This window comes from Hemitrygon akajei, unplaced genomic scaffold (assembly GCF_048418815.1).
Source record: "Hemitrygon akajei unplaced genomic scaffold, sHemAka1.3 Scf000034, whole genome shotgun sequence".
Classification (NCBI taxonomy): domain Eukaryota; kingdom Metazoa; phylum Chordata; class Chondrichthyes; order Myliobatiformes; family Dasyatidae; genus Hemitrygon; species Hemitrygon akajei.
In genome coordinates this window covers 3919819-3929676 of record NW_027331920.1, presented here as the reverse complement: position 1 = coordinate 3929676, position 9858 = coordinate 3919819, and positions in this window count along the sequence as shown.

Genomic DNA, 9858 nt, shown 5'->3' with positions numbered 1-9858 from the left:
TGCGGGGAGAAGGCCGGGTAGTGGGGCTTAGGAGATAATAAAAGATCAGCCATGGTTGAATGGCGGAGCAGACTCGATAGGCAAATGGCCTAATTCTGCTCCTATGTCTTATGGTGATCAGACCACTACATTGAAGCATTGTGAGAATGAGCTCGGACACACCAACAAGCATTGACATGGGTCAAGATTTCATCTCAGGAGAAGCACACACAGAATAACCGGCCAGGCAAAGCTCCCTCACACACATACACAGGAAGAACTTGCAGATTGTAGTCAGAGCCTCAGCAATGTACCTTGTTATTTCCCTCAGTAACCTGGAAACCAATCTCTTCAGAGACAGTCATTTATTTATTTATTTATTTATTTAAACAATGTGCACAGTCTCCTTCAATGTGTATACACACCACACGGATATTTACCACAATACACACACACACACACACACACACACGGATATACTATCAGAGTGTGACACACGTCCACAGAAATAGGCACAAATTCCCATTTAGCATTGAAATCCGCCATCCTTACCCAGTCTATTTGTTCTGTGGCACTGAGCTGCCCTCTGACGTGCACAGACAGAGTCCGGGGTGAGATTCCTCAGGAGGATGATCTGGGAGGGTTTGACAGATGTTTAACCCATGGCCCACTTCATCAATCTGAAAGACTAAGATGTCTTCTTGAGCATGTCCTATTGGCGTCTGTTTGCCGCTCTATCCCTCTAACTATTTCCTATCTGTGTACCTAACCAAATTTATTTTAAAATATTTTATTTTATTTTATTTTTACCTGTTTCTACAGCATCTGATGGCAAATTCCATATACCCATCTCCCTCTCGAGAATGTTACCCCATAGACCACATAAAAATTACCCATCTCACTTTCAATCTGAGCCCTCGGGTACTGTACTCCCATTCCTTGTAAAAAAAAACTTTATTTAAGCCCCTTATTAATTATTTACCTCTATAAGAGGTCATACCTGGACACCCTACACCGCAGCTGAATAGCCCACGTCCATCCACTCTCTGCTTTTATCCCAAGCTCCAACCACCCCCCCCCCCCCCCTATACAGAACTCCAAATATTAGCCAGGTTAGAGATGGGATACAAATTACACCACGAGATGGAAAAAAGGGCAAGGTGATGATCGAAATGGGGGATTTCAAGGAGGTAGATTGGGAAAATTATGTTGGTGCTGTATTCCAGGAGAGAGAATTTGTAGAATGCACCCGAGATGGCTTTTTAGAACAGCTTGTGGTTGAGCCCAATGGGAGAAAGACAATTCTAAAGAAGAATTTGTATAATGGACCAGATATGATTTGGGAGATTCAGTTAAAAGAACCTTTAGGAAGCAGTGATCATAAAATGATAGAATTCACCCCACAGAGGGAGATAAAGTCAGATGTATCAGTATTAGAGTGGAGTAATGTTAATTACAGAGGCATGAGGGAGGAGCGGACTGAAGCAGATTGGAAGGGAACATGAGCAGGGATGATTGCTGAACAACAAAGACTGGAGTTCCAAGGGCAATTCGGAAAGATGAGGTATTATTATACAGGGAGGATGAGGGAACCGCGTTTGACAGGGAAGTCAGAGACAGCATAGAAGTGAAAGAGAGGGCATACAATAGAGCAGAAATCAGCAGGATGTTGGAGTATCGAGAAGATTTTGACAATCAACAGAAGGGAATTACAAATCCATAAGGAGAGAAAATGAGATATAAGAGAAAGTTTGCCAACAATACTCAAGAGGTCACAAAAATGTAAAGAGTAAAAGAGAGGCGAGAGTGGATATTGAACCCCTAGAAAATGACACTGGAGAGGAGAAATGTGACAAAAGACATGGCAGAGGTACTTATTTAATATTGTGTGTCAATCCTCACTGTGAATGATACTAACTATATGTCACCAATATGAGAGTGGGAACAGAGATGAGAGTTGTTGGTGTTACTGAAGAGAAAGTGCGTGGGACGATTGAAGATCTGAAGGTACCTGGACCAGATAGACTGCACCCCAGTGTTTGGAAAGAGTTAGCTGAAGAGAATATGGGGACATCAGTGATGATCTTTCAAGAATCACTAGATACTTGGTCATTCAAGATTATTAGAAATTGCAAAGGTCACCTCAGACATTAAGAAGGGAAAGCAGCTGAGGAGAGAAAATTATACGTGAGTTAGTCTGGATGTGGTGTGCTTGGGAAGATGTTGGAGTCCAGTGTTAAGGACGAGCTTTTGGGTACATGGAGGCTCATGATAAAATAGGGCAAAGACAGCATGCCTTCCCTTAAGGGGAAATCTTGCCTGACTAATCTGTTGGAATTCTTTGAGGAATGCAAAGCCAAGATAGACAAAGAATGATTTGGATGACAGAATTGTTGCCTTTGTGGCCAAGCTTGCAGATGATATGAAGATAGGTGAAGGGGCAAGTAGTGCTGCAGAAGCTCGGAATCTGGGGAAGGACAGAGACAGATCAGGAAATGGGCAAATAAGTGATAGATGGATTATCGGGTAGGGAGGTCATGCATGCACTTTGGTAGAAGGAATAAAGGCATAGACAATTTTGTAAATAGGGAGAAAATTCAAAAATCAGAAGTGCAAAGGGACTTGGAGCTTCTGGTGCAGGATTCCCTGAAGGTTAACTTGCAGTTTGTGTCAGTGGTAAGATGGGCAAACTGAATGTTTGCTTTCATTTCGAGAGGATTAGAGTACAAAAGCAAGGATGTAATGCTGAGGTTTTATAAGTCAGACCACACTTGGAGTATTGTGAGCAGTTTTGGGTCCCTTATATCGGAAAAGATGTGCTGCCATTGGAGAGGGTCCAGGAGGTTCACAAGAATGATTCCGGGAATGAAAGAGTTAACATATGAGGAATATTTGTCGGTTCTGGGACTGTACTCACGGCAGTTTAGAAGACTGGCTGATTTATTATCCCCTTCAACCCCTATTCTCTCGCCTCCTCCCCATAACTTTTGAGACTCTGACTAATCAAGATGTTTACTTATTAACTTGTGCTTTCAAGATCAAACAGGAGAAAATCTGCAGATGCTGGTAATCCAAGCTACACAGGTCCTCATGAAGGGTCTCGCCAGATCTCTCTGACACCTGTCTAGAGAGAGTTGATGTTGGGGGGATGTGGGTGGGTCGAGAACGGTAAGCATAGCCTCCGACTATAGGGATGTCCATTTAGGACAGAGAGGAGGAGGAATTCCTTTATCCACAGGATAGTGAATCTGCCACAGGCAGCTGTGGAGGCCAAATAATTGAGTATATTTAAAGCGGAGTAACACACACAAATTGTTGGGGGAACAGCAGGCCAGGAAGTTTCTATGGAAAAGAGTAAACAGTCGACGGTTCAGACTGAAACACTTCATCAGGACTTGTGATAGATAGATAGATAGATAGATAGATAGATAGATAGATAGATAGATAGATAGATAGATAGATAGATAGATAGATAGATAGATAGATAGATAGATAGATAGATAGATAGATACTTTATTCATCCCCATGGGGAAATTCAACTTTTTTCCAATGTTCCTGCAAATTCATCCCCTGTCTAAATGAGGGGCTGCGGGGGGATGGGGTTGTGGGAAAGGGGCAAAGGGATCCTGATCTCCAATCTTTGCCCCCTCTAGCTTCTCATTACGTCTGCACACACAGTTCACACACGGGCTTTCCACCCCTCCCCCTCCTGGTTCAATCTGCCATTCATCTCTCTCCTACTGGTTCCCATTATCACCTCCTTTACTGTCTCAAACCATCACACTCCCCCACTTCACACTCACAAATTAATGTGAACATTGTATGACGGGCCTGTTCCTGTGCTGTACTGCTCTATGTTCTCTGTTCCCAGTTTCGAAGAATGAGAGGAGATCTCATGGAAACACAAAATTCTTTCAGGGGTCAACAGGCAGGAGTGAGGGAGGATCTTTCCCCTGTCTGAGGAGTCAAGGGCCAGGAGTCTCTCTGCTCTCCGTCCAGCGTAAAACCCTTGGGGAGACATTAGTTGTCCATCCGCTTTCGTCGGGTCAAACCCCGGGAACCCGACTGCGCCTGAAGCCCAGTGGCCTTTCCCTCGGTCCCGGGGCCGCGCTGTCAGAGTCTCCCCCCGATCCCCGGGGCAGCGCTGCCTGAGTCTCCTCCCCGATCCCCGGGACCGCGCTGCCCGAGTCTCCCCCCGATACCCGGGGACTCTCTAATTCTCTGCTTCTCCCCCCAGTCTCTGTCACCCTGGATGTGGAAACGGCAAGTCCGTGGCTCGAGGTGTCTGAGGATCGGCAGGGTGTGAGACGGACCCGGACCTGGAGGAATCTCCATGACACCGGGAAGAGATTCACAAAACGGGCTTGTGTGCTGGGATCGGAGGGATTCACATCGGGGAGACATTACTGGGAGGTGGAGGTGACGGGGAATCGGGACTGGTGGCTGGGAGTCGCCGCTGAGTCTGTGAAGAGGAAGGGAGGGGTCAGACTGAGACCGGAGACCGGATTCTGGGTCATTGGGCGGAATGGTGACGTGTTACATCGGGATTATGACGTGGACCGTGGTCTCCCTTCCCCCGAGTCCGGTCTCCCTGCCGGTCCCATCCCCGGGAGGGTGGGAGTTTATCTCAGTTACGAGTACGGGACAGTTTCATTTTACAACGCGGAGACCAAGTCCCATCTCCACACCTTCACTGGGAATAAATTCACGGGGAAACTTTATCCTTTCTTCCGGACTGGGGATGTAAACCGGTGGCTGAGAATCTGCTCCGGTTCCGCTCCGGGTCTGTAATCGGGTCAGGTCCCGGGACCGGCGTCAGGAGTAAAGTCCCTGTAAATATAAATGTGCGGAGAGTGCAGCTAAATACGTGGCTAAGGACATGGTGTAGGAGGGAGGGCTTCATGTTTCTGGACAATTGGGCTTTGTTCCCGGGAAGGTTGGACCTGTTCCGATGGGACGGTTTGCCCCTGAACTGGAGGGGGACTAACATTCTTGCGGGTAGATTTGCCAGTGCTGTTCCGGGGAATTTAATCTAGATTTGCAGAGGGCGGGGAAACCAGAGTGTTAGAGCAGATACTGAGGTGGAGGAGGATAAGGAACATGAGGGGACTGCATGTATAGACAGAAATTTTTAAAAAAGGTTTATGCATGATATAAATATTCTCAGGTACATCTATTTCAATGCAAGGAGTATTGTAGGTAAGGCAGATGAGTTTGGGGCGTGGGTTGACACGTGGGATTACGACATTGCTGCTATTAGTGAGACTTGGTGGCAGGAGGGGCAGAACTGGCAGTTTAATGTTCCGGTAAAATTGGAGAACGGACAATTTTGTGGAAATGAAAAAGGATCTAGGAAGAGTGGATTGGGAAAAGTTTTTTTCTGGCAAGGATGTGTTCAGTAAGTTCAAAGGCGAAATTTTGAGAGAGCGGAGTTTGCACGTTACTGCCAGGATTAAAGGCAAAGTTAACAGGCATAGGGAACCTTGGTTTTCCAGGGATATTGGCGATCTGGTTAAGAAAAAGGGAGAAGTGCACAGCAGGTAGAGGCAACAAAGAACAAATGAGATACTTGAAGAATATAGAAAATGTAAGAAAATACTAAAGAGGGGAATCAGGAAGGCAAAAAGACATGAGTTTGCTTTGGCAGATAATGTGAAGGGAAAACCCAAAGGATTTCTGCAAATATATTAAGAGTAAATGGATAGTAAGGGACAGAATTGTTCCCTAGAAGATCAGAGTGTGGAGCCTCACGAGATGGGGGAGATCTTAAACAGTTTTCCTTGCATCAGTATTTACTCAGGAAACTGGCATAGTGTATATGGAAGGAAGGGAAACAAGCAGTAGTGTCATGGAACATTTGTAGTTTAAAGAGGAGGAGGTGCTTGCTGCCTTACAGCGAATAAAGGTAGATAAATCCCCCGGGTCTGACTTGATATTTCCTCGGACCTTGAGAGAGACTGGTGTAGAAATTGCAGGGGCCCTGACAGAAATATTTAAAATGTTCTCAGCCACGGGTGCAGTGCCAGAGGATTGGAGGGTAGCTCATGTTATTCCATTGTTTAAAAAAGGCTCCAATAGTAAACCAGGTAATTACAGGCCAGTGAGCCTGACATCAGTAGTAGGTAAATTATTGGAAGGTGTTCTGAGAGATCGGATATACAAGTAATTGGACAGTCAAGGGCTGATTAAGGATAGCCGGTGTGGCTTTGTGCATGGTAGGTCGTGTTTAATGAATGTTGTAGAGCTTTTGAGGAGGTGACCAAGAAAGTAGATGAAGGAAAGGCTGTGGATGTTGTCTACACGAACTTCAGAAAGGCCTTTGACAAGGTACCACATGGGAGATTAGTACAGAAGGTTCAGACACTAGGTATCCATAGAGAGGTTAGAAACTGGATTCAAAATTGGCTGTGTGGGAGAAGACAGACAGTGGTAGTGGATGATTGCTTCTCAGACTGGAGGCCTGTAACTAGTGGTGTGCCTCAGGGATCTGTGCTGGGACTATTGATGTTTGTTGTCTATATCAATGATATAGATGTGGTCAATTGGATCAGCAATTTTGCTGATGACACCAAGATTGGAGGCGTTGTGGACAGCGAGGAAGGCTTTCAAAGCTTGCCGAGGGATCTGAACCAACTGGAAAAATGGCCCAGATAATGACAGATGGAATTTAATTCAGACAAGCATGAGGTGTTGCATTTTGGAAGGACAAACCAAGGTAGGACATACACAGTAAATGGTAGGGCACTGAGGAATGCGGAGGAACAAAGGGATCTGGGTGTTCAGGTACATAATTCCCTGAAAGTGGCGTCACAGGTAGACAGGGTTGTAAGGAAGGCCTTTGGCATCCTGGCATTCGTAAATCAAAGTACTGAGTACAGGAGTTGGGATATTATGCTGAGGTTGTATAAGGCATTGGTGAGGCCAAATTTGGAGTATTATTTGCAGTTCTGGTCTCCTAACTATAGGAAGGAGATCAGTAAGATTCAAAGATTGCAGAGAAGATTTACTAGAATGTTACCAGGTTTTCAGGAGTTGAGTTACAGGGAAAGATTGAACAGGTTAGGACTTTATTCCTTGGAGCGTAGAAGAATGAGGGGGGATTTGATAGAGGTTTACAAAATTATGAGGGGTATAGACAGTAAATATGAGTAGGTTCTTTCCACTTAGATTAGGAAAGATAAAAACAGGAGGACATGGCTTTAGGGTGAAAGTGGAAAGGTTTAGGAGGAACATGAGGAGGAATTTCTTCACTCAGAGAGTGGTGGGAGTGTGGAACGAGCTGCCATCTGACATGGTAAATGCTGGCTCACTCTTAAGATTTAAGAATAAATTGGATAGATACATGGATGGGAGAGGTCTGGAGGGTTACGGACTGGGTGCAGGTCAATGGGACGAGCAGAATAAAGTTTCCACACAGACTACAAGCGCCAAATGGCCTGTTTTCTGTAGTGTTCTATGGTTCTATGGAGTGAAATAAACACGAGATGAGAATTATTGATTGATTAATTTTAACTCGATCACCGCATCCGTCAACCGAACAGAAACACCGGGGATTCAGCAGCAGCTGTGGGCGGTGGGTCCTGAGCTCCCCCGGGTCCTAAAGTCCACCCGTAATGAGACAGGTTAAATGGGACAGGTGGGGGCGGTGCTGACCGGAAAAGACAGTGAAGATTGTTCATTAAGTTCATCTGCCATTTCATTGTCCCTCATTACTACTTCACCAGCATCATTTTCCAGTGGTCCAGTATCAACTCTCATCTCCCTTTCACTCTTAATGTAACTGAAAACTAAACTTTTAGTATCCTGATTTATATTATTGGCCAGTTTGCCCTCATATTTTGTCTTTACCATTCTTATGGCTTTTTTCATTGCCTTTTCTTGGATTTTAAGAGCATCCCAATAATCCAACATCCCACTCACCTTTGCTAACTTATATGCCACTTCCTTAGGTTTAACACAATTATTACATGCCTTTTCCAGCTCAAACTGTGAATTAATTTAAAGTCAGTCCCATAATTTAATAAAGTTTTTATCAGAAAACTATCTACCCTCGCAAAGATTGTATTGAAGACTGCATTTGATTTTTTTTCAGCCTTATACACTTCACATTGAAATAGTATGTGTTTCGACAGTTTCATAATGACAAAATGTACACGACACAGAATGAAGTTTTCCACTTAGAACGAGGCATAATTAAGCATAATGTGGGTGTTTTTAAGTCGTGTCAATATCATTCCTTCCCTTGTTTTAACCCCTTCTATAAACACAACAGGTTTATGTATTCTGTAAAGGTGTCTGTCCTTATGTCCATTATCCTACAATTCTTGCAGTAAGCCCCTAATTCTTAGCACTACCAACCCTTTAGCTTCTAATTTGCTAAGTGGAAGGTCTATATCCACAGCTTAACATTTAACAGCTTTTGGTGCTAAAGAGTCAACCCCATCATTTCCCTCAACAGTGTGATGTGCAGGGCCTATAATGTGCAGACATATAAATCAAACTTAATATATGAAATACCGTTTGACAAGTTTCCAACAGTCAAACTGACCTACTGCCAGAATGACCTGTTTAAGACTCATCAAAACCAAAATGTATTCTGAGCAAATTATAAGGACCAATTTCCTCCACCCACTGTAAGCCTAAACTGTTGGCAAAGAATTCTGCTTTCTATGCTGATAAATGGCTATAAGTCATTTCTTTATTATTACCTGCAATTCAGGCACACAAAAACAGCCACACCAACATCCGCAGTTAACTTATCTTTTGATTCATCTGTAAAAATGGTTACCGTATGATAATAACTTTCATTAATATACTAATAAACCAACAGACTCTCAGGCAGAACCGAATCCAATCGTGCAACCTAAAATCAACTGAAGTCATTGGAAAAAACAAGGTGGGGTTACAGAGAAAGCTACAGTGGGGCATATTGTATCATCAAATACACCCATATTCCCAGCGTGGTAAGAACCCAGCCACACAAAACAAAAAACAGTCTTCTTGTGATGTCCCCAACCGTCCTCCAGCACACCTTTAACAGGATGATCATTTCCTTGCCCCCGCAAATTAATCCAGTATGTTGACATCAACTTGAACCTCTGTTACTTTGAGGGCAATTGTCCCATTGCAATCAGTAAAGCCAAAACAGGAAACAACATTACTGCACCAGAACACAATATTAAAGTCTGTAATTGTATCACATACAAACATTTTTAATTTGAAGATGAAGCTGATGCATAAGCCACACAGACATAATCAAGAACAGATCAAATTAAACAAATATAATTGGTCAACAAAGATTTTCATGTTGCACCCAGGAATACCCACATAGATGTCTGAGGAGATTTAAAGCTCCTTTACATTTATCAATTATTTTACTGATAGGTGCTTCCACGTCAGCTTATTATCCATCCACATACTGAGAAATCTTACCACTGACACTTACTCAAAATATTAATCATATAATTTAAAATCAAGTGCAAGTTTATTAATGTTATTTGTAAACCACGTAATGTGTTTTAACGACTGAAAGCTTAAAATCCTCATCAATCTGCCCACTGTTTGACCTATTAATTGTAATTTGCAATTAATACCTCTGATCTATAAAGTTACATCATCTGTATATTGTGATTTACCCAGGGTATCCCATTTTCCCATCTCAGAGAAAATATCATTAATCATAATATTAAATAAGAAAGGCTACAATTACTGTCTTGTAGGATCCCATTCTCTATCTCATAGAAACACAAACGTAACATGCCGACCGGTACTTGGTCAGTCCATCCAAAAGAAACTCAGAAAAATTATACAATGTCCCCCTCACTCCTAATTTAATCAGAAGTCCTTTCTTCCATATCATTTCCCTTTTCAGTATCAAGA